Genomic DNA, 26,964 nt, shown 5'->3' on the forward strand with positions numbered 1-26,964 from the left:
TATAGGCGCATGTTGCGGGAATACCTTTCCGACCACAGCCCTGTCCTCTCCGACCCCTCTGCGCCCTACACGTATTGGGTGTCGAAGTTGGACCTGTGGCTTGAACTTGCCCTATATGCCTTGGAGGTGCTGTCCTGTCCTGCCGCCAGCGTCCTATCTGAGAGGGTGTTCAGTGCAGCCGGTGGCATCATCACTGACAAGCGCACCCGTCTGTCAGCTGAGAGTGCCGACCGGCTCACTTTGATAAAAATGAACCACCACTGGATAGAGCCTTCATTTTTGTGCCCACCTGTGTAAAGCACCCCAACATGAAACTCCATGTCTGTACTCAACCTCTCCAATTCCTCCGCATCCTCATACTCATCCACCATAAGCGTTGCACAATTCTGCTAATACTAGGCTCCCTCCAACATGATTTCCCCCAACTCTGCTGGTTAGAGGCTCCCTCCACCCTGATTTCCACCAACTCTGCTGGTTAGAGGCTCCCTCCACCATGAATTGGTCCAAACGGGTTTTTAGAGGCTCCCTTCACCATGAATTGGTCCAAACTTGGCTGTTTAGAGGCTCCCTCCACCATGAATTTGCCCAAACTGGGCTGTTTAGAGGCTCCCTCCACCATGAATTGGTCCAAACTGGGCTGGTTAGAGGCTCCCTCCACCATGAATTTCCCAAAACTTGGCTGTTTAGAGGCTCCCTCCACCATTAATTGGTCCAAACTGGGCTGGTTAGAGGCTCCCTCCACCATGAATTTGCCCAAACTGGGCTGTTTAGAGGCTCCCTCCACCATGAATTTGCCCAAACTGGGCTGGTTAGAGGCTCCCTCCACCATGAATTGGTCCAAACTGGGGTTTTTAGAGGCTCCCTCCACCATGAATTGGTCCAAACTTGGCTGTTTAGAGGCTCCCTCCACCATGAATTGGTCCAAACTGGGGTGGTTAGAGGCTCCCTCCACCATTAATTGGTCCAAACTGGGCTGGTTAGAGGCTCCCTCCACAATTAATTGGTCCAAACTGGGCTAATTAGAGGCTCCCTCCACCATGAATTGGTCCAAACTGGGTTTTTTAGAGGCTCCCTCCACCATGAATTTGCCCAAACTGGGCTGTTTAGAGGCTCCCTCCACCATGAATTGGTCCAAACTGGGCTGGTTAGAGGCTCCCTCCACCATGAATTTCCCAAAACTTGGCTGTTTAGAGGCTCCCTCCACCATTAATTGGTCCAAACTGGGCTGTTTAGAGGCTCCCTCCACCATGAATTTGCCCAAACTGGGCTGGTTAGAGGCTCCCTCCACCATGAATTTGCCCAAACTGGGCTGTTTAGAGGCTCCCTCCACCATGAATTTGCCCAAACTGGGCTGGTTAGAGGCTCCCTCCACCATGAATTGGTCCAAACGGGTTTTTAGAGGCTCCCTTCACCATGAATTGGTCCAAACTTGGCTGTTTAGAGGCTCCCTCCACCATGAATTGGTCCAAACTGGGGTGGTTAGAGGCTCCCTCCACCATGAATTTGCCCAAACTGGGCTGTTTAGAGGCTCCCTCCACCATTAATTGGTCCAAACTGGGGTGGTTAGAGGCTCCCTCCACCATGAATTTGCCCAAACTGGGCTGTTTAGAGGCTCCCTCCACCATGAATTGGTCCAAACTGGGCTGGTTAGAGGCTCCCTCCACCATGAATTGGTCCAAACTGGGGTGGTTAGAGGCTCCCTCCACCATTAATTGGTCCAAACTGGGCTGGTTAGAGGCTCCCTCCACAATTAATTGGTCCAAACTGGGCTAATTAGAGGCTCCCTCCACCATGAATTGGTCCAAACTGGGTTTTTTAGAGGCTCCCTCCACCATGAATTTGCCCAAACTGGGCTGTTTAGAGGCTCCCTCCACCATGAATTGGTCCAAACTGGGCTGGTTAGAGGCTCCCTCCACCATGAATTTCCCAAAACTTGGCTGTTTAGAGGCTCCCTCCACCATGAATTGGTCCAAACTGGGTTTTTTAGAGGCTCCCTCCACCATGAATTTGCCCAAACTGGGCTGTTTAGAGGCTCCCTCCACCATTAATTGGTCCAAACTGGGCTGGTTAGAGGCTCCCTCCACCATGAATTTGCCCAAACTGGGCTGTTTAGAGGCTCCCTCCACCATGAATTTGCCCAAACTGGGCTGGTTAGAGGCTCCCTCCACCATGAATTGGTCCAAACTGGGCTGGTTAGAGGCTCCCTCCACCATGAATTTGCCCAAACTGGGCTGTTTAGAGGCTCCCTCCACCATGAATTTGCCCAAACTGGGCTGGTTAGAGGCTCCCTCCACCATGAATTGGTCCAAACGGGTTTTTAGAGGCTCCCTTCACCATGAATTGGTCCAAACTTGGCTGTTTAGAGGCTCCCTCCACCATGAATTGGTCCAAACTGGGTTTTTTAGAGGCTCCCTCCACCATGAATTGGTCCAAACTGGGCTGGTTAGAGGCTCCCTCCACCATGAATTGGTCCAAACTGGGCTGGTTAGAGGCTCCCTCCACCATGAATTTCCCAAAACTTGGCTGTTTAGAGGCTCCCTCCACCATTAATTGGTCCAAACTGGGCTGGTTAGAGGCTCCCTCCACCATGAATTTGCCCAAACTGGGGTGGTTAGAGGCTCCCTCCACCATTAATTGGTCCAAACTGGGCTGGTTAGAGGCTCCCTCCACAATTAATTGGTCCAAACTGGGCTAATTAGAGGCTCCCTCCACCATGAATTGGTCCAAACTGGGTTTTTTAGAGGCTCCCTCCACCATGAATTTGCCCAAACTGGGCTGTTTAGAGGCTCCCTCCACCATGAATTGGTCCAAACTGGGCTGGTTAGAGGCTCCCTCCACCATGAATTTCCCAAAACTTGGCTGTTTAGAGGCTCCCTCCACCATTAATTGGTCCAAACTGGGCTGGTTAGAGGCTCCCTCCACCATGAATTTGCCCAAACTGGGCTGTTTAGAGGCTCCCTCCACCATGAATTTGCCCAAACTGGGCTGGTTAGAGGCTCCCTCCACCATTAATTGGTCCAAACTGGGCTGGTTAGAGGCTCCCTCCACCATGAATTTGCCCAAACTGGGCTGGTTAGAGGCTCCCTCCACCATGAATTGGTCCAAACTGGGGTTTTTAGAGGCTCCCTCCACCATGAATTGGTCCAAACTGGGGTTTTTAGAGTCTCCCTCCACCATGAATTGGTCCAAACTGGGGTTTTTAGAGGCTCCCTCCACCATGAATTTGCCCAAACTCTGCTGGTTAGAGGCTCAATCCACCCTGATTTTCAAAACAAATGTTGGTGCCAACCTCAACTTACTACAAGGGCCAAATTCACTGCTGGTGACAAGCTCTCCTCACTGCAAGTGCCAAATACACATGTTTCAAGGTGTTTTCCTACTGTCAGAGAGGTGGTATTGAGTGTGTAAAGTGTGTAGTTGTTAGGCTGTGATGTTGGGGTAATAGAGGGTCTTTGGTGTGTTAGATGCCCCCAGACATGCTTCCCCTGCTGTCCCAGTGTCATTCCAGAGGTGTTGGCATCATTTCCTGGGGTGTCATAGTGGACTTGGTGACCCTCCAGACACGGATTTGGGTTTCCCCCTTAACGAGTATCTGTTCCCCATAGACTATAATGGGGTTCGAAACCCGTTCGAACACACGAACATTGAGCGGCTGTTCGAATCGAATTTCGAACCTCGAACATTTTAGTGTTCGCTCATCTCTACGGATAACACTTCCATGTCACTAGTTATCCGGGGCTAAGAGAATTTGGTGATTGGATTATTTTTCCACAACCTTCCTTGTATGACCTGATGTAAAGGGATCCCTGTGTAGTCTCTTCATACATTATGGTTACCCAGTCTGGTTATCTAATACCAGAAGCTATTGAATCTGAATAAGGTTGAGTGATCGGGATCGGAAAAGATCAGATCCCGATCGGCGATTGAGTAAATTTCACGATCGGATTCCGATCCCGCCTAAAAGAGATTGGGAATGGAACTCCGATCGCTCAACCCTAGTACAAGTCAATGTACAGTAATGGAGATGTAGCAGAGTCCAGTATACAGCACAGCAGGGAGGAAACAGAAGAGTAGATAGGATGGTATGGGGGACCATAGCCATATAAAATGGGATCCAATCTTGATGCCGGATAATGGCGTAGGGATCCCTGCGTAGTCTCTTCGTACATTATGGTTACCTAATACCAGAAGCTATTGACTCTGAATATGGTTGAGCGATTGGGATCGGAACCCGATCTGTGATTGAGTAAATTTCACGATTGGGTTCCGATCCCGCCTAAAAAAAAAAAAAACGGGAATGGAATTCTGATCAAGATCGCTCAAGCCTAGTAGTTAGACAAGTCAATGTACAGTAATGGAGGTGTAGCAGAGTCCAGTATACGGCACAGCAGGGAGGAAGCAGAAGAGTAGATACTATCTACTCTTGTTTCCTCCCTGCTGTGCTGCATACTGGACTCTGCTACATCTCCATTACTGTACATTGACTTGTCTATACTCTTCTGCTTCGTCTCTGCTTTACCATATACTCAGCTCTGCTACACCTCCATTAGTAATGGTGATGTAGTCTCTTACAATGGGAATAGAAGTATTTACTAAATAGGAGGTTAGGAAAGAAACCAGATAATCTTAAATGCTATAGCTTTACTTCTATAGTTTCCTATCCATACCCACCATACGGCTATTGTTTAATGGCGTTACCTACATCAGTGTAAGAACATTGGACTCCAGACTTGGACTTCGGAAGAGGTTAAACATATTAAAAGCCTAGATGAATGTAAATCTTCAGGAAAAATTCTCTTACATACACAGACCACATTATTTCCGCTCTGGTTTACAAAGATTCCTTCCATTGCCGTTCTGAAGAAAAGCCTAAGGCAAAACTGCAGCGAGGGAAGGGAGCAGAATGACAATAGCATGGCGTTTACCTCTGCAGATTCGCTTGGGCGTTTTCTTTGGCTTTATTACATGTCTTTCAGCATTGATTAAAGCAAAATCGGCTCGATGGAAAATGAAACTTAAGACTGAGAATAAGGCTGAGAACAACTATGTATTTTATTAGAATTTCTGGTGTGGACCAACACGTGATGTTACATAATATCACTTATGTGGAATTAACTCCAGATATCTCATTAGCATTTTGCACTGGTGTTTCTATACTCTTGACAATTTAAGTTAGGAGTTGTATACCGTATAGTAGTACTATATTGTAGTTGTATAGGGGATAGAATACAAGGTAGCATTGCTTATACAGTGGACCATGAATCTTCTTTCATAGGCTTCATGATTTCCTTCTTTGCATAGTAAGTTATGTTTTGCCCCTGCCCTCTAGTAGAATACATAATCTCAGTCATTGGTAATGGGGATGATAACCTGAAGGAAAGTTCCTGAATTCTCTCTGGACCACTGGAGAACGTACAGAAAGACTGATGATCTATCTTCATGATGTCACTTGTAAATCTCCCCAATACAGTCAAGTAACTGGGAAGTAAACCATTTCATGCTACTCCTGGCCTGAATACTGCCTTGTATTATTTGAGAGATTGAATATTCTCTAGCCCTAACATCCTATCTATGGAGTGCATATAAAGTCATGACATACAATGTCTACCAATAAGTATTTGGACACCTGTGGTAGAATAGAAAAACAACATTTATTCCTATCCAATAGTTGGTAGAACCAGCAGATGCTTCCTTACGGATGGGATTGATCGACACAATACTCCAGGATGCCTGGTGAGACTCCTGGTGTATGTGAGCCATCGGTTGGGTGCGGATTCTCTGGCCAGCACTCAGCAGTCTCGATCTCCCAGTTTCGGGGGGGGTCTGCTGACTGGTGGCACAATCGCCATTCACCTTCCATTTCATAGGCCACTATCGATTTTGGTTAATTCAGTTCGCTTGCTATTTCCCTTAAGGATCAACCATTTCTGTGGTACCGCACAATTACCCCTTTCTCGAAATCAGACAACTCTGCACTTTGTGGCATCTTTCTTGAGACTAATACCAATGCTGTTTCCTATTTAACTGTCGAAGGCGAGATGTACATCACGACCGCAGATATCTTCATTTGCATGGGTGTCGAAATACTTATTGGTAGACAGTGTATTACATATGTCCTTGGCAGTGAAAGGGCTTGTCAGACATTATAGCCATGATTCGCTTCAATTCCCATAGTGCACAAATCCAACCTAAACCCATAAAAAAATAAATAAAATATAAAAAAAATATCAAGGAATCCATTGGAATATAGACTATAACCCAGGCCTCATTACCCTATATATCAATGCCCATATGATACTATGGTGAAAATAATCCCAGGGGCCATGACACTAACTGTATTAAAAATCCAATCCAGAATAGAATTAAGTAGGAGTGAATGATACAAACCTCCATGGTTTTGTAATAAGATGCTCAAAAAGCACAAACCTTCATGCTTGGCCGCCACAAATAGCATATCTGTAAGTTAGAATTACACATGTCCGGAGCAGCACTATGATAAGATAAGTGACTGCATGCAAACCACAGGAAACTCACAAAAGAGCACCCCTTAGAGAAATAAAAAAAATAAAAAAAATAGGCAACACTGATATGGTTTTATTCCAAATACAATGTTTTGGTTTGGAAAAAAATAGGACTTTTTATCAGGCTAGAGCAAATTTCTATTTTGCCTGGATCAAAAAATTGTACAAGGGAAACTCCCGCACCAACTTATTGTGCTATCTTTTGAAATGTTGTCAATTTTTTTGTATTTATAAGTATGAGGCCACAATAACAATATTCAGTAAAGGGAAAATGATACTATATAATAAAGTATACTGTATATAGAACTATACCATGTTACAAGAAAATATTGTATGACGTGTCGTAAAATTATACAGCGGATAATCGTACATGGCATCTTTTATTAAAGGGTTTGTTGACTATACATCTTGTAACAAATGTTTTCGTTCCAATAGATCTAAAGTCTTTATTGAAATCTTGTATGGTTTAGTGTCTGCAGTTTGCTGTTTGGACGCTTCCATTCATTCCTATGGGAGCGAGGTATTCGAAACTATACTATTCGAATCAACTCTAGTCTCTATGGTAAGAGACAACAAACAGACCCTGTGTAGTCTGATATTGCTAATTGCACTTCCATGTGTCCTCTTCTAGTTACTAATACACATTTGGTAGGTTAGTAAGAAAGTAGGGGACAAATGTATAGCAATAGGATGGCAGTATCAGACTACACAAACTGTTTGTGGTCTGTTACCATGAAGACACTATGGTTTACACAGAAGTGGTAGGCCTAGTCATTAAAAGGAGGGGTCCCAGATACATGAAAAATTACTGTATATACTGACTGTATATACTGACTTCTATCTGATCCATAGCACCACTCCTCCAGTCCGTACAGTCAAAATTACCACTGGACACACTACCCAAGCACACTTGACCCAAAGGCCAATGGCTGGAGCAGTCACGTACACAACGTCAATGACATTCTTGCTGCGGGGACCGAAGCGGCAATGCTGGGACACTGATAGAGTATATGAGTGAGTACAAACTAGTTCTTTATTTTATACAGTTTTTTTTAACCTTAGGCCATGGCCCAACAGGTTGGAAACGCTGCGGGGAAAAAAAAAAAAATAAAAATCACCACGTTTTACAGTAATTGTAAAGCGAATGGGATTCATGCAAATCCCATGCCCACTTTGCGTTAAAAACTGCAGCGCAAACGCACTGAGATTTCCAAAAACAGCGCGTTTTAGGAAGTCGCAACATGTCAATTATTTCTACGGATATGCCAGTGGCTTCCTCATAGGTATAATTGTAACAGAAAGTCCGGAGGAAAACTCAGTGGCTTCATAATGTGCAAAAAAAAAACCATCCAGCAAAAGTCCATAATGAAGTCCTGCAATGCTGCAGCATAACTAAATAACCAGGGACAACACCATCATCTCATACCAATAAACGAGTCACCACAATATAGTTAGGTGTCTTATTACTTAACCTTATGGAAACCTACGAAATTAAAAAGTGACCATACCCAGATGAACAAAAATCATGACTATTTTTTTCCTGATAAACTGCACACTGTCACTTATCCAATAATACTAATAATCTTGGTAGGCTTTAAGTACAGTCGATTGGTTTCAAGAAGGGACGCGTGGACAAGCTTTGCTTTGCAGACGAGGACAGAAGATTTGTCCATTTTACAATCAGAAAAAAAAACTCTCCCTATTCAACCAAACAAAAACAATACTGACGTATGAAGCGGTAAGAAAGTTCAGGGTGGGGAATTCGAGGATCACAGCTTGTAATACACACGCACATGCAAGCCATAGAACAGAGCACATAAAAAGTCAGCCACACTCCCATGGGAATGACAACGGAGGCCCACAGCATGCAAAGCTGCAACAGCAACCCCAGCCCTACACCTCATGCTGAAATACCACGATGTGCACGTCATTATTTCCAGATATACCGCCATCTGCTCCCTAGTCATTAAGAGAAAGCAAATGATTGCTTAACACTTACTTGAGGCAAATCTTAGCTTTATTTATTTCTTTGACTTATCTAGCACAAACATATTCCATAGTGCATTACATATTTTGCAATCTAAACTCCCTTGTATTATGTCTTCGGAGTGTACTAGAGCAAAACTGCCACAAACATGGAGAAAACAAACTCCAAGCAGATGCTGCCCTTAGTCAGATTGTAACCCAGGACCCAGTGTTGCAAAGCAACAGTTTTATTCAATATACAAAGACACTGTTGTGTGACTATTACTGATCTGCTGTTTTCAATGCACATCATGTCACCAAGGGGTGTAGCTGGCACATTTTTTTACACCCATGTCCCACAAAGGGGATGTAATCTCACTCTTGGAAATGTACATGCCTTGCAAAGTGTGCTATTCTCCCAAGGGCCGTAAAGCAAATGTTGAGAAGTACGCACATGATATATTGTATATGTACTAGTTCCATCCCCAATGATGTCATTAGTGTCCTCATATATGGCATCACATATATGGACTGTATGTGTGTCAATTAGTAAGTCCAGAACTCATCTGCATGATATGTCTCCTGCTATGGGGTCAAAGGAGACCCCTGTGCAGTGAGGATCTCCTAACTATGAGATGTTATACTGTAGGTGGATACTTCTGGGATAGAAGTTACCGGGTAGTTACTGGCCACAAGCAGGATTTGGCGCTCACAGTTGGCCTTTCGACAGACCCAGAAATTGGAAGATCAGGAAGAAATGAAGTAACATGTGGGAGGTAGAACTGGTGCATAAAAGTGATCAAAAACAGTAGAGGGATTTATCAAGAGTGACACTGGAGGATGCACCTCATTTATGACAATGTACATGCCATATTATAAATGAGGCGCAGTCACCTGCACTAAAATCTACACTAGCAATTCACTGACAGATTTCAGGTATCATTTTATATCAGTAAACTGGTGCAAATGATCATAAATCTGGCAGGTCCTGTGGCTACTGCAATGCTTCACCCCTCACCTTTCAGGAAAGTGTCAAGGGTAGCATGAAAATGCATGTTCTGCCTATTGTCTTTTAGACAAAATGTAGAGAATTCTGCAACTTGCAATCAATACAATGGGGAGAAATTGCATTAAAAAAAACACTAAAGAAAAGTCTATGGTTAAAGCTCTATTGCTTCCAATGTGGCAAATGGAAAGCAGGGCCAATATACTTTTCTTGCACTGTTGATACCCATCCCCAATAAACTACAGTGCATACACAGCATGATCTTGGAGAAATTTTGTTGCAAAGTAAAATAGGATTCCTTCCGGCTTTGTTACTTATGGAAAAATATTCTGTGTTTTCCTCCTGTGCTACTCTCATCTTATCGTCACAATTCCTCTCCAATAAACAAAGCATTCTGACTGCAGATATCATGATCTTCCTCTACTTAGCTCATTATAGCCAAAAAGCTAAATAAGCTATTTCATCCCACACGCAGCCTGTGGAGTCTTCAGGGGAAACACAGCAAAGGTTAAGGAGGAAGTGTCCGAAGACCGACCGGGACAAGTGTAGGTTGAGAGGAGTCTCCTAGGGCTCATGCTTTGGCAGGAGGTTGCAAAATCATTTATCTAGCCTAAAAACAGTTGTTACATGACAATAATCTAATAGCGTATTTATTGTTAGGATGCATCATCTAATTAGCAAGGTAGTATCGCTTAAAGGGCCACTCTGGTTTTAATTAGTCTGGGCTTAAAGGGGTTCTTCAACCTCTAAAAATGTGTGGAAATGGCTATCAATATAACATTGCTTACATCTCCACTGTAACCAGAACTTTAGCGTTTTCCCCTCTGCATCCCTACTTTGCATCGATGGAGACTATCTGCTACCATGTCTCCCACAGACAGCACATGAATCAGGCAGAAGATTCTGCTTCCTAACTCTCTCATTGCATTGAATTCCAGAAAGCACTTGGGGTATGAGAGAAGTTATAGCAGTGGAGCATACCAATTTGGTTCAACGTTGCCGCCCTTGGTGCTCCAGACTGTTCATTTATATTGTATTAAATAAATGAAAATTCAGCAATGGAAGCATCAAGTGTTACATTCAGGTGAGCCTGACCTATCTAACTGTGGAGCTGGTTTAAAGGGATTCTATCATTAAGAAATTTTTTCTCGTTGACACATAGGAATAGCCTTAAGAAAGGCTATTTGTCTCCTACCTTTAGATGTCTTCTCCGCGCCGCCGTTCAGTATAAATCCCGGTTTTTGTCTGTATGCAAATCAGTTCTCTCACAGCACTGGGCGGCGGTCCTCAGCGCTCAAACAGCACTGGGGGCTTCCCCAATGCTGTGAGAGACCTCTACAGTGCTGCCTCCATCTTCTTCAGGAACATCCTCTTCACACGTCTTCTTCCGGCGGTGGCTTAAAAATTCTAGGCTTCGGGCAAAGCCGACTGCACATGCCCGTCGGCCACAAGAAAATGGCTGCTTACACAATATTGTACACAGACTTTTTCTTGTGACCGGCGGACATGCGCAGTCGGCTTTGTAGAAATTTGAATCCACCGCCGGAAGAAGACGCGTGAAGAGGACGTTCCTGAAGAAGATGGAGGCGTCGCTGGAGAGTTCTCTCGCAGCATTGGGGACGCCCCCAGTACTGTTTGAGCGCCGGGGCCCGCCCCCAGTGCTGCGAGAGAACTCATTTGCATACCGACGAAAACCAGATTATATATCGAATGGCGGTGCGGAGAAGACATCTAAAGGTAGGAGAAGAATAGCCTTTCTTAAGGCTATTCCTGTGTGGTAGGCAGAAAAAAAATTGAGTTTTAATGATAGGATCCCTTTAAAATATTTCATGAGCTTAATGCAATAATGTTTTATTTCTCGAGTTGTTGTTACGACCTTCAGATGGAGGATCACTGGTGCACTGTAATCAGAGCAGAATCTGTCTGCAGATCAATGATACCCCTACATATAAAGAGACTTTTCCATATATATATATATATATATATATATATACACACACACACTATATTATATATATATATATATATATATATATATTATACATAAGCACAAGGCACTGCAGGACAAAGGCAGAGAGGAGCTTAATGAGCGATATAAGGACAGCTGGATTCCATTGTAGAAATGGGCATCTCTGTGCCAAGTAAAACAGCAGAGAGAGGAAGGCACACAGGTTTGTTAGTTTGAAGGGATAGACCACATGGTGTCCACGGGAGGCGAGGAGTTCTCATGTTCTGCCTGTACTGTCTCACTAGAGTTGGTTTTTGGGGGGTGGGGGGTGTCTATTGTTTATAATGATTGTTTCCAGATGCTCCAGACAGCGAGAGCCAAACCCCTGGGATTTTGCCAAAGACTTGAGATAACATTGGACTAAAGTTCTTTTAGCTACATCTTTATGACTGGGCTCCTGACTCGAGTCTACATGGAAAGAAAACTAAGACAAGTTATTAAAAACTTTGCTAAAGTAATGTCATTGAAAGGCTAACAAGAAACCTTGCTGGCTGCAGATTGCAGATATACCCAATGTCTAAACCTGCACACACATGTGACAACTACTATTAAAATGTAAATGTAAACAGTTATTTTTCATGATCTCAGTCTTGGTAGCCTGTCTGTAAGGTTAGCTATAAGCATCAGTTCAGTGGCAGTCCGACCACCATCGCCTTGCTGATCAGCTGTTTGAAGGGGTCATCTGTGAACCATAGTGCCATACACTTTGTAGTGGCTATTCTGGGTATTGCAGCATTGGGAAACATCATTACTGGAAGAAACAAAAGGAAATAGGCATCTGTGACCACCTGACCGATGTCATCTATAACATGATGGGTCTAGAGAACAAAATCTAACTGTACTGGAGTGAATAGAGCAGAACCTATTACATGATGTAAATAACTGGAGTTGGTAAAATGTCCTCTTTAATTTCACACGTACATTTGCTATACAATTAAAAGCTTTAATATCAATTCATAGGAAAATTCTAAAATCCATAACAATGTGCAGTGAGTGGCATCAGGCTATGGTAGTCCTATGCTAAAGAGGACAGCCATATGGTGTACCCATCACCCTAAAGATAGCCATCAGTTTATTATCAATAATATGGATGACCGATCCGTAACTCCTACATATGATCCTGCCATCGACATGGGGTCAGTTTACTTTAAAAAAAAAAAAAAAAAAAACTGTGAACCAATGCAAGTTGGCTGCTGATCATGCAAAACGCTATCACAACAGACAAAAGTTTGCAGTCACAAATGGGCTTTCTTTATGTTTTCATGGCCGATCTGCAGCCAAAATGACCAAAATCTGCCAATGTAATCTTGGTGTATATGCAGGGGTGAACCTAGCTTATGCCGCCTGAGGCGGACGACAGAAAGCCGCCCCCCCCTTCCCCCGGGAGGAGGGGGCGGAGTGGAGGGGACGGGGCGGGGCAGCCTTAGCAGGCAGAGAGCAGGCAGGGAGAGGACCTGCTCTCTGCCTGAGCGTGAGGGGAGGCCAGTGGAGCAGCGCTGCGTCCACAGGGCCTCCCCAATCCACCGCTCGCTCCCAGTGTCGGGCTGCCGAAATGGTGACGCTAAGCCAGTCCAGGACAGCTTGCCCTGGACTGGCTTAGGTCAGCAAAAATGTATATGGTTTATTATTCAGCCAGGTCTGACTCTACAAAGTCTTTGGCTTCTATAAGATCTACTAAGCTGCACTAACAAGTCAGAAATGGCTGTAAATAAGCTATACGTGTAGCTCATATACATCATAGACAGTATACATTGGTCAGGAGTCTTATTATTACAGCTCATACATTACTTCTAGGCTTCTTTTTTTTTCTTGGTGAAGCTCCAAGTTGATATAATCCTGTTCAGGAAATGTTCTACTCCCCACTGACCCTAGAGAAAGTTTATAGGCGTTTACCAGGACTTGTGTGATCAACAAAAAAACAGAAGGATGAACAATGTATTACCCGATCTGAGAGAAGAATGACACGAGCAGATACGCAGCCCTGTCTGTTATATAGGAAACATATAGCCAAAGTGCACACTAATTGGATCCTAGAATATTTTGTTGTATTTACATTGTCGGTTGCTATGGACTATGCTGGATTATAATGTCCCTATGAGTAGTATACCCTCCTTATCGATGGACTATAATGTGCCTATATGTTGTATACTCTCCTAATCCCTGGATTATAATGTCCCTATGTGTAGTATACCCTCCTAATCGCTGGACTATAATGTGCTTATATGTTGTATACTCTCCTAATCCCTGGATTATAATGTGCCTATGTGAAGGTTATATTCATGTAATGTATAAAAAAAAAAAAAAAAAAAAAACATTGTTATCCTTAAAAGCTGAATGTTAGATATAGTTGCTTATGCTTGAAACTGGTATAATGTTATATCATAAGATGGCGCTTGTATCTAAGATGGGTGCAAGAAAAACAAATACTTGGCTTGCCGCCAGAAGACAGCTCCCCAAGGTTACCACGCATGACCGGGAGTAGCTGGCTATATATGCTTAAGCTTTTTCTGTTTGCGATATATCATACCAATCAGGAATGAATATATTTTATTATTTCCTTTCTCTGATACTATTTAACCCCTGTGTTTTTAATTTAAAAAAAAAAAAAAGTGCGTCAGCACACATTCTTTAGCTGAGAGAGGAACGAATACCAAACACAGAGTGGTGTGACTTCTTTACCGCCTGGCACTCATCCTAATTAATAAGGACGACGACAGATACCCGGGATTATTGATCATTTAGTCATAAACACAACTCTGACCTTATCACCTATATGTAGTATACTGTCCTAATTGCTGGATTATAATGCGCACTATGTGTAATATATTCTCCTAATCACTGGATTAAAATATATCTATGTGTAATGTACCCTTCTAAACTCTGGATTATAATTATGTGTAGCATATCCTCTTAAACACTACAGGAAATATTAAGTATTACTTAGTATCTTGGCATCAATGTTTTGTCTGTGTAATACTGGACCAGAGAAGCCCTTCAGAGGAAAAGAAGTTCCTTGTAACCCACTCTAGAAAAGAGATGATACCCCACATTAAAGGGGGTGGGGGGGCTGTCGCCTGAACCTCAAATGTCAACAAAGCCCAGCAGATAGATAAGGGTCATATAAACCGAACAGAGTTTCCCCCATGTAAATTGGTGCCTCTGTTGCCAAGGTATTGCTGTTTTTATCAATATGTCAATGAATCCTTTAGGGCAATGACGGTGTTGCCGCTTACAGTTTTGGAGCAACAACTCCCTCATTGCTCCAAAGAGCTCATTTATATATTGACATAGCAAACATTATTAATAATAGTGTTCTATAAACATGAAACTTATAACCTGCACCTGCCATAGGAACTAATGCATGGCAAGTAACATGTAGCCTCTAGTGGAAACCTAGTGAACCTGGTATTTCATGTTCTGTATGGAGGAGCGAAGAAATATGTGAGTGATTTCATTCACTAGCACTAAGTACAGTGTGTGAATATATGATACTTGTGTAGCCATGTCTAGACCATACTGATGACGTTTTCTCCAGGTCTGGAACTCAAGGAAGACCCACAATGATGGCCATACAATCTGTATTACTAAGTAATATTAACCACTATACCATTAATATATTGGCATCACAGAACTCTCTCTACCACTCACTTGGGCTTTAGCTGGTCACAAATATACAATCTGAATATTCTGTCTGACTAGGTGTCTGGATCTGCGCCCAGTTTGGTCACAGACATCCGGCTGTGGTCATGGTAGCCATTTGTGCATTTGGCACAAGGATCGTCACATGGTACTTGTAATCAAAGGCCAAATGCATTCATTTGTATTGGTTCATAGACGGGATTTTCTTCTGAAAAGCTCAATGGGAAACTTGTCTATGAGAACTGGAACAAAAAAAAAAAAAAAAAAAAATAGTAGAAGTTCACATGCAAAAAAAATCCTTGCAAACCCTCATTGCACATCAGTGCTCAGTATTCATGGGGCTGGGGATGCTGGCTGATGCCCTTGTTTCAGCTTGGAGACTTGAATACTAACCCCAAATATAGGGAGGAAAGAGCAGTCAGACGGAGTAGGGGGATCAGATAAAGGAAGACAAGTGAGGCATGATAGAAGACAGGAACACGCTGCAGGAGCAAACTGCTGGACTGGCTTCATACAAGTGCATTTCTATGGGGAACAATCGCTGCACCACTATAGGGGATCTACAATACCCTATTTTACTCTTATAGGAAGTAATAAGACGTAAAACATTAGAACAATAAGCTGATCACACAGTACTGGAATCAATTTCCCTACAGCGCCCCCAGAGGTGAAAATTAGCTTTAGATACATCCCATTGGCCTTGCACTATATGGTTGTGTTGGGTCCTCCAAAGAAAGGGTCTCTTTTCATTTAATTTACAATAGATAAGATAAGGTCCTAAGATGAGAAATCTGCTTATTAACTTGGAATATTATAGGTTTCTTAGGATTCATAAAGAATGGGGAATGGAATGGCGGAGACCGAGCGCAGATGTGAACCTAGCCTAAGTTATGCAATTGCACCAATATATGATTTACATTGGCTCATTGTGCAGCAACGGACAAGCACCGTGAGCAAGGTCTGGCAGCAGAATACAGAACCCTCGGTGCAGGATTTAATGGAGGAATAGAACTGGTCACATGAATGTTAGCTGAACCTGGACTATGCATTATGTATTGTGGCATACTGACTTTCCTAGTTTTCAGGGGAGAGAGGGATAGGCAGCTGGGCTTACTCCACTTATGGCTGAGCCGAGCATGCATGTGTATTGAGAGTGATAGGGAGAGAACTGTTAGATACAAATAGATACAGATCTCCTTGTGACATTTGTTTCCATGTGTGACACCAAAAAATGTGTTCCTAATGTATACCGAGGATATTCTTCCCACTATGTATCCATAGATAATGGATGTTTATATTCACAGCAGAATTACATTGGTCTGCTGCAGTGTTTGTAGTGAGGGGTGTTAAAAAAAACTGAAAAGTGATATTTAGCCCCCTCCCAGGACATTCTAGTTTGTAATGATCTGTACAGCTGCTGTTGGTGCCAAGTTTCAGACAACTACCTAAAAGAGATAGACTAGCTCATTCCACTACAACTGGATCTAATGGACAAGTTTTTGCATTGCCACCATGTATTACTTTTATAAGATGGACAAATATTTGGAACATATCTCTTGATACATGTGTGCCAGGAATTGTCGCCATTCATGTGGTACATTAGGCAGTTACTTTAAGCTTAAAGGGGTACTCTAAGACTACTATTGTAAAAAATAAACAATTAATATCAGTCTGACTCTCGGCACCCTCTACAAATCAGCATGGTTGAAGAAGCTATGCATCAGAACTAGCACAGTGCCATACAGTGTGTGGTGGCTGAGAATTGTATTGCAAGCTCAGTGGCTTTAAATGCTTGACCGTAAGTGTCAAACTCTGACCCACAGGCCAAGTTATATTTGGGCGACAAGAACATACCAAACCTCTACTAGTGACTGTGTCCACACGAATCATGCGCAGAGAAAAGTGCTGCAAGAAAATCTTCTCTCTGCATGATTAGTACGGAACCCGCGCGGAAAACACACAGACTCCATTATAGTCTATGGGGTCCATGTGGTTTCTATGCTCACCGCTTTTTAATGCATTCAGTATTCTGTTTGGTGGTCGAATGAATCCCAAAGTGTAAGGGAATATTGAGACATAAAAGCATGGTGCAAGATAGTAGCATGATGCAACATCTTTTGCCACATCGCAGTAAAACCATGGCACTTTACTGCAATTCCACATGTGAACCTGGCCTTAAGTAGGTCATGTGAGTCCATGGGGATGATCCCACCAGTAACAAGTCACATTCTGGCTAGTGAAAGGCTAGGCATATGGCCAGTTGGAAATTTTGCAACTTTGCTACAATGTAACACCATTTTGTTATTCACTTAAAAATTCTTGGTTTTTGGTTTAGCCATTTCATATATATCTGTGTATAAGCAAAGACATTACATAATAATAATTGTTACGACGCCTGCTGTAAACCATTGGTTTACACGTTCTGCAAGGAATGTTGGCATGCCAAGTGCCTGTAATTTCCAAGATGTATGGATCACGCGTCAGTTTACAGGTCCGTAAATATTTCAATTGCAGAAGAAAAAAAATTGGTACTTGTATTTTTTTTTTTTGTCTTCTTCAGAAATCTAAACTGTGGCAATGGCAAACTCATCCACATGGATTGCAGCCGTGCTATAATTCTCAGTGATGAGAATATTCCTCACCATCGAACCCTAACTAGTTCCATGACATCACTGCTGTGATTCTGAAGACATACACTTAGAATATTTGGTGATGAATTCTTGTGTCCTGTTTTCTGCCGTGACTTCCACCCCTATATTTTATGTGTTTTTGATGGATTTTTGTTCAATTTATTGCATTAATTTTGCTAATATTTTTTTATGTTACATAGGTAGGGGCTCTTTATAGTTTTATGTTATACCTCTTGTTATTTTGTGGTTTACCACAAGTTATAATTGTCACCCGCTACTCCGCTGCAATAAGTAATGACGACTGCACTTTAAGTGTCTGCACCAGGTCCAGTTTATTGGCTTTGGACGTTGCAGTAACGCGAGTTTTGATGTGAAGACATGGAGCATGGACACAAACGGCCTCTGTGCTTGCAGAAGAAAGCAAGCCGGGGCTAGGAAGAAGTGCAGTCCTGTCTGATGAAGAAGCTTCTTTGTGGCTCACATTCCTCAGCAAACAGCAGGGCTAATCAGTCACACATAGGACAATAAGCCCTTGTGGGATAGTGCTCCATCTACCAGGACCTACACTGCTCAGGGTGCTGGGAAAGCTGTGTCAAATGCTATATCTGGATATAGAAAATGGCAGTATAAAGCAGAGGTCAGGCAAAGGCCTTCATAGCCACTGGAAATCATAACAGTGACTTCTTTGAGTCCTACGTTGGAAAAGCAATTTTGTCGCAGTTATCTTCTCTGGGAGTCTAAAGAGCCATGTCTGATCAATAGACAGTATGTCTGTCTAATGCACACAGGGAAGATGACCATGACAGCGAGGTATCCAAAGTCATAGATATTTAAAAATTTATTCGGGGCAACATGTATATATATTTTCATCTAAGTATGTCTTTGTATGTTCTGTGTTTGCATAGATTTCCTCCCATTCTACAAACTCCTTGCAGATGTTGTTCCTGGCAGGATTTGAACCCAGGACTCCAGCGCTGCAAGGCTGCAGTGCTAATCACTGAGACACCAGTGGGCTAACAATCTTCATTTAACAAATAAAAAAATGATATTTAAAATTTTTTTGCACTTGTAAAATCCCTTACATATATGGTATTGGACTGGTCACTGGTACCGAGAGGTTGTCAGAAAATCACAGAAACCGGAGGTATGGAGAGCATGGGTATATGTCCCAATTGCTTCCTGTCCTAAGGGTGGGCTATAAATTTAAAAAATAGAAATTTAAAAAAAAAAATAAAAAAAAAATCAATCAATCATAGACAACCCCTTTAACCTAAATCCTCTGGATAGGGGATACATTAGTGGGTAAACCCATTTAAGCTACTGATACACCTGACACAAATGTTGACCAAAAACTCAATATTTGAAAAATTTGCACAAATGTTTGTTTGCAATGGCCAAAAATGTAGTCATCTAGGTTGGATCACTTCAGCCATTGTCAGCCAGATCTACAGGTTTATGGCATGTTTGGCAGAAAGGACTGCTTGGTCGGCCTCTTGTGTGGCTGGTGGAATTATTCATGTGAACATTTCCATGGACTACTGATTAAGCACATTGTAACTGATCATTATCACGCATCTTTGGCCACCTATTGATAGCCAATAGATACCTTAGTGACTAATAATGTCCCCAGAATATTTGACCCTGCTCAGTAGAAACAATCCCCTGGTCTCCGAACAGCCCTGACTCCATCTGACGATACTCCCAACAGTCATGAATTCAGTGGGGAAGTTCTAGACATCAAGGTCTATCCCAATTTCCCAGGTGGTGGGAGGTATGTCTTAGCTTTACAGATGCAGATGACGAACAGACTTGAGAAAGTGGTGAAGTAAGGACCAACTTGGACATAGGCAGTGGTCACATATTGTATTTGCATTGGGTAGAAGAAATACTGTGTGGGACGTTATACACAGAATGATGATGTATGGAGGTCACAAGGAGACATACTATTGAATGGGGGCACTAAGTAGCCTTTATATTGTGTCGGGGCCATTATACTGTGTGGGGGCTACATATTTTATTCTACTTTCAGTCCTTTGAAAATTGGGAGCCATGTCTCTGACTCCATCCCCCTCTCCCCACCTCCAGCAGCAGGTGCAGCTCTGAGATTCAGCCCCAGCGCAGGCAAGGCAGCTCCCCTCCGGCCTCTCATTGCTGGTGGCAGCTGCCGCCTTTGCCAATCATACTGCAGATAGTCAGTGACTGTCAGGGGTGGAGACCTCATTAAGTCCCTCTAAAATAAAGTATTGCATCTGGCCTTAGTCCTGTGTGGTCAGGTATACATGTCCTCAATCATATTTTAAAGAGAGAAGAAAGTTTTGTGTTCATCCAACTACATAGTCATGTGCCTGCTAGTAGTTCCCAAAATGGTTAGTGTCCCTCCCTTAGTACCTCCCCTCGGCTGCTGATTGGCTAGGAGTGTGCGGATCAACACCAACAACACACTCATTATATGGCGTCCCAGTGAGCTACTGAGATGCCAGAACAATCACAGGCACAGCGGTGTGAGGAACAAGTTCAGCAGCAGGACAGATTTAGAGCTGCCGAAATGCTGGAGCAGGCAAACCATCGACGGCAGCAATTTGCTGAATATAGGCGGATCATCCACAGACGAAGTCGCAGACAGAGGCTAGTAAATAAATAATTTTTGTAAATAATTACAAATTTTGCAGAGTATGTTCACACAGAGTTTTTTGCAGGCGGATTTTAACATGGAATCCGCCATAAAATCTGCCTGCAAAAAAATCTCCCATTCATGTCAATGGGAGTCACTCGCTTTTTTTCCTCGCTAGCGATTTTTTTCAGCTAGTGGGAAAAAGCAGCAACATGCCCTATCTTCCTGCGGATTCCGTGGCTGATCAGGAGCAGGATGCCGCGCCGAAGCACTGCATTGGCATCCCGTTACGGCTAGCCACGCAAAAAAAAAAAAAATAAATAAATCACACGGCGGAAAAGGTTTCCGCCATGTGAATACACCCTGAAGATTTTCTCTAACCATGTTAGTAGTGATAGTCTTTTGTCTTCCTTTGTTTCCAATGGATACAACCAGGAATGTAACAACTTTCTATGGTCTGGCACCTGTCAGAAACCCAACCTTGTTTCTGGGTTATCTTATGGTGCACTGTCCCTGTCTGATATACCGTATATACTCGAGCATAAGCCGACCCGAATATAAGCCGAGGCCCCTAATTTTACCACAAAAAAACTTGGAAAACTTATTGACTCGAGTATAAGCCGAGGGGGGAGGGGGGGGTTGACTGCAGCAGCTACTGGAAATGGTCGGAGTTTTTGGGTGCAGTAGTTGATGGGTGCTGGGGAAGGGGAGGGGGTGTTTTGGTTGTCTGTCTGCCCCTTTCCTGAGCTTGAGGACTGTTTGAATTCCAAGTGGGGGAAGAAAAGTCTGAATATAGGGTATCTGCAGTGCTCCTATTAACCCCTTCTTGACGGAACAGGAGCACTGCAGATACCCTATATTAAGTAGACCGGGCACTTTCAGACACAGGGATACCTAAAGTGTATGTGTGTCACAGTAATTTTTACTTTTGTATGTATTATAGGGAAAGGAGGGATTTAGAACTTTTTTTTTTCTTTTATATCTTTTTTTTTTTTTGCACCATTTTATAGGAGATTCTATACATTGATATTGTGGCTGGTCATAGACACACACCCCCCCCCCCCCCCCCCCCGAAGAAAAAAAAAATTGTTTTTGCTGACTCGAGTATAAGCCAAGGGGGGCTTTTTCAGCACAAAAACTGTGCTGAAAAATTCGGTTTATACTTGAGTATATATGGTAATCTGTCCACAATAAGAAAATGAAGGCTAGGTTTCTGACCCAGTTCCGGCATTCATGGTCTTATCCATTGGCAACTGATCGAGACAACAGATTGTCACCACTAAGATGGTTAGAGAAAAACACTTAAAACTCTGTAACCAATGTTATTTATAATTTACAAACCTTTTTATATAATTGTCTACAAATTTAAATATTGTGTTCATGGGAAACCCCTTTAAATTCAAATAATTCTAAATTTGTAAAAAGCAGATATAATGTTTTGTGGCGCTCCCTGAACATCTGAGAGGTTGAGGTCCACCAAGGACTCTACTTCAGAAGCCGGCGGTGTCAAGTTCCTCTGTCATGTGGCCTGTTGCAGCTTTGTCCAATTCAAGCGAATGGGGCTGAACCGTAGCACCAAGTACAGTTACTATACAATGTACAGCACCGGCTTGGTATACAGTGAAGCAACTGCAGGGCTCACCTGAATTCTACAGTCTCTGTAGGTGTCAAATCCCTACTGATCCTGAAGGTAAGTCCTCAACATCTTGTTCTTAAAACACTTCTTTAGGTGAAAGCCCAACATTGCAGAGGCGTAGTATATTTCGGTTGATATGTAGAAACAGTGGGAAAAAAATGCTTCGTTCTAAAGTATCGGCAATGTAAATGAAATTTCTTTAGCTTCATGAACACATTGCAAAAAAATCTGTGCAGTGACGTGTGTTTGGAAAATGCAACATGTTAATTTGCACAGATGTTTTACCTATATGTTTAAAGGGGGGAAAAATGCAAAATAAAAAGTCAATGAAAAATGGTGTGGAAAAATTGTATCGGGTTTCACTATGTAAGGCAGTGGTAGGGAACCTTTGGCTCTCCAGCTGCTGTGAAACTACAACTCCCAGCATGCTCCATTCACTTCCATGGGAGTTCCCAGAACAGCAGAGCCAGTATGCATGCTGGGAGTTGTAGTTTTGCAACAGCTGGAGAGCCGTACGTTCCCTACCCCTGATGTAAGGCTTTAGGCCTTGTTCACATCTGCGATAGGGAATCCATTTGGGGAGTCTGCATGGGGACCCCCAAACGGACTACCGAATGCATTGACAAGCGGTGAGCAGTGAAAGCACACAGACCCCATAGACTAGAATGGGGTCCATGTGCTTTCCAATCAGTCTCTGCACAAATCATGTAGACAGGAGTAGATTATGAACTACTTTTCTGTGCACATGTTCCTGCGGAAAACATATGGACCCCATTCTAGTCTATGGGGTCCGTGTGCTTTCGTAAGCTCACCGCTTGCCAATGCATTCAGTAGTCCGTTCGGGGGGTCCCCATGCAGACTCCCCGAATTGATTACCAAACGCAGACATGAACCTTAGCCTCAAAGTGATTGTGACAGAATATAGAAAGGCAGGCAGAAACATTTGCTATGGCTCACTATGGGAAGTCATCAGAAAACTGGAGTACAATAGCCGTAAGTTTTGACATAAGCTTCCTTTCTGCAAAAAACGGTGACTTTTGATGGTTTTGCACTTCTCATGACTTTAAGGCGGAGGTCCCACGTTGCGGAAACGCAGCTTCTTTTGTTGCAGATTTTGCTGCATTCTTTTGAGCCAAAGCCAAGAAGGACTACAGAGGGAATGGGAAATATATAGGAAGTTCTTATACTTCTGCCTTCCTCTCAATCCAATCCTGGCTTTGGCTCAAAAAAAAAAAAAAAAAAAAAAAAAAAAAAAAACGCAACAAAATCTGAAACAAAACAGGCTGCGTTTTCACAATGTGGGGCCTCAGCCTAAAAATGTTAACAAAAATTGAGGAGGGTGTAGTGGGTGTTGGCGGAACCATGGTTCAGTATTCTGTGATTTGTCAGTGTAGAGATGTCCGCCGTTGCTACAGTCTATAATACTGGGAAATTCAAAGCAATTTTGCTAATGAAATTTATTCAATTTCCTAATATGCATTTATGGAAGCGGCTGCTTGTAATGTAAATGTGAGGGGTTTTATTGCAATCGTCTATGTGGATTCTTTAAAGTGGAACGTTTCTGAAGGGGCACCACTTTATGTTACATGACTGTGGCCCCAGCACTATAACCTACAGTTTGCCACAGATCGGCCATGACTTCTAGTTTAAGCCTGCTTCTTTGTATCTTTCATTTAGAATAGTAACAATAAGTAAAAGGCGATGTAGCTTGTAGTTTCTTTGCCAATGCAGCTTACAGTACAGAGACTTTCTTGCAGATTTGTCATGTGAGCTTTCCACAAATGAAAAGCTCATGAACCTATCAGGCATGCAGCGAGTTTCTGAGTATGTACACACGGGAGGGTAGAGTTACAGCTGTTCCCGGAATTCCTCCTGATTTCACTTTGGTAACCCAATCCAGCTGATACAAGGAGGGGGAGCTATTATTTTAGGAAGGTAAAGAGGGGGTTGTAGAAACATATGGATTTTATTTGAAGTATCTTGAAAGCTGCGTTATTTTGTGCAAGAGAAGAATACTGCTGTACTATGCAGAATACCCTACATGTATAATGGTTAATAGAGCGGATGCCCAAAGGCAAGCAATAGATTGGAGGCTGTCATAGTCAGTGGCACAAATATGGGTTAGTAGCCATTTAGACCATCCGTACACATGAGCGTATTGCTGACCGAACTCGCCAAATATGACAATTTCTGGAAAACCAGCAATCTAATGTGTGTGATCCAAAATTTCCCTCGATAGAAGGGGTAAACAGAGATCAGGCTCTTATGCCTGAATACACGTGCACACTTGGCCAGTACTCGGTGTGGTGCTGGTGGGGGGACGAATATGTGTCGTTTATGTAAAGTATATGATCTGATGTAGTTCCCTTACTAGGGTCTCCTGGCCAACCAACAAACATTGGGGAAGTTATTATGCCTTGTATGCCAGTTTTCACACCTTTTACAAAGCCCTTTCCTGAAAGGGGGTGACATGATGCCTGCAATCTATGGCAGATTTGATCTGAGGATACACCTGATTTATGAGGAGGCGTGCATACAACAGCAAAGCAGGGATTACCAAGGCCGCTGTGCTAAATCACTATATACTGGTCTTAATATCCCCCCCTCCCTTTCCCATGTTTCGTGCTCTCCTTTTCCTTTCTTGTTTTTAGATTATTGTGATGATTTATTTCCATTCTCTCATTTTGTATATGACTTCTTAGCCTGATTGTAAATATATATTCAAATTATATTATATTTATTAGACTTTGGCCATAACGTTATGAGTAGTTTTTGATGCTTTATGGTGTAATGTTCTTTGCACTGTACCCATAGCAGCCTTACATCAAGTAAACACAAGCTTCTACTTTGATATGTTTACCATACATGTCATTTTATGTTTGCTTTTACTGCAAGTCACTACCAAACCAGTGAACTGAATGTGATCTCATTATTAGCCTGCTCTTTGTATGATGATACGTCCTTTCAGGAACCCGGGCAATAACATGAGACCCCTCAATGTCATATCTTTAAGGTGGCTCCCCAAATGATACATATACACACACTTGTCTCAGCACATGTTCATTAGGAGGAGAAGAGTAAGAAGAGTATCTATGCAGCCATGCACCATTTTAGCTGTTTAAATTTTTTTATACCATTATAGAATATATAGGGAGTCAACTTTGTCATTTTCCTTTAATGTTATCTTTCAACCCAAATGAGCACTGTGAATTAATAAGCTGTACCTACTAAAGAGGCAAGTTATAAAAGTTTCTATAATGCATAAATAATTTTACGGATTTGCTAGCAATTCATAAAGAACTTGTATGTCTTATAACACCAGAGAATTAGTTCTATAGGCAATAAAATGAAGGTTAGTGACTATTCAATTTAAAGGGAGTCTATCACTGCCCTCAGTTACTTTAAATCACTCCCACAGTGCTGTAGATGCTGATAGCAGAATAAAAAACATACCTTTCTTGTGTAGAAAAAGAACTTTTATTCTTTACTAGCTGGTACCCGCGATTTCGTCTGCGGTGATTGTAGAAGTGGGGCAGTCATTTGATTGCAAGTCCCATAGACGGTAATACAACTGTATTGGACATTCTGTACATCACTATTACGGCTGGTCATGGACCAGCCGCAATGTTAATATAGCAGTGACAGGCCTGGGAGCCTTCAGTAGGCTGCCGGCTGCCACCAGAACAGGTCGGCTCCTGCGATGTCGCCACGCAGGAGCTGGCCTGCAACTTTACAGGTATGGGGCTGGTGGGGCCTGGCCCCGGGGTGGTGGTGGGGGGGTGGGTAGTTTACACTTGGGGGGGGGGGGGGAAGGGGCAGCCAACGTGGCTGCTCCGGAGCATGGAAGAAGTAGCCTCCTGCAGTATCGTTAAGGTGAGGGGTAAAGTCTTAAAGTATCTGTAAATGTGATTGTGTGGGGTTAGGGGCTAGGCAGTAGAGGGCAATAGGAAGTTTTGTGGTTTGCTATGCTTGAAAGTGTGCGAGATTACACAGATTGAGATGTGAGTTTGGGTTTTGTGGGTGTCCTAGGAAAAACGTATGTGCGCTATTGTGACGAAAAGTAGCCTATTGCGCAATCCAGTGTAGTAACTATGTTTGTAGAAACTTTGAGCCAAATCAGTGGAGCGGGTTTTGCGTGATTGAGGAACAAACATCCAAACACACAAACTTTCACCTTTATAATATTATACGGAATAGGATTCAAATAAAGATCTCGAAGCACAGCTGGAGTTATCTTCTATTATTGAGCACTGCTGCATCAATAAACAATGCTCATCATGCATTCAGCTCCTCCCCCTGGGCAGTGTGATTTGATCCTCCCAGTGTCGGTTGATCCTCACAATGGTTTGGGGGAAAAGCTGAATGCAGGATGGGCGTGTTTAGTGATAACGCAGCAGTCCTCAGTAATAGAAGGAAACTCCCCTTGTGCTCATTTGAATAAAGAATTAAAGTGCTTCTTCTACACATCTCTGGAACCCTGAAACTTAAGAAAGATAGGTTTTATTTTGTTAACAGCATCTACAGTCCTATGAGAGTGGTTTAAAGTAGCCGGGGGCAGTAATAGACTCCCTATAAAGGGAACCTGTCACCACATAAATGTAGTGTAGTCTTCAGGTTGCATGTTATAGAGCAGGGGAAGCTGAGCGGTATAACGTGCCATTTATTCATGATTTCTCTCTTCTTTCTATGCTTAGAAGAAGTCATTGAGTCCAGTAATTTGTTTGTGACCAGCATAGTATATAAAATTCTGTGGAGTCTAGTAAAATACTGTACTCCTTGATATGCTGAATGCTGCCAGCTATGGAGTAGGACCACCCACTGGACTCCTAAACTCAGAATGAGCAAGGATTATGATCCATGAAATACTACAAGTGTTATGCTAAATTTCTTCCCAAAAAATTATATATCATTCTGCTCAGCATCTCCTGCTCTAGAACATGCTGCTTGT

General features: G+C 42.7%; 1 protein-coding gene across 1 annotated transcript in view; it reads right to left on the minus strand.

Annotated features, from left to right (window-relative positions):
* The window catches only part of ZCCHC24 (zinc finger CCHC-type containing 24), a 70,891-nt gene that overhangs the window by 24,340 nt on the left and 19,587 nt on the right, over positions 1–26,964 (minus strand). The gene's annotated exons all lie outside the window — the stretch shown is intronic.

This window comes from Leptodactylus fuscus, chromosome 10, assembly GCF_031893055.1.
Source record: "Leptodactylus fuscus isolate aLepFus1 chromosome 10, aLepFus1.hap2, whole genome shotgun sequence".
Lineage (NCBI taxonomy): Eukaryota > Metazoa > Chordata > Amphibia > Anura > Leptodactylidae > Leptodactylus > Leptodactylus fuscus.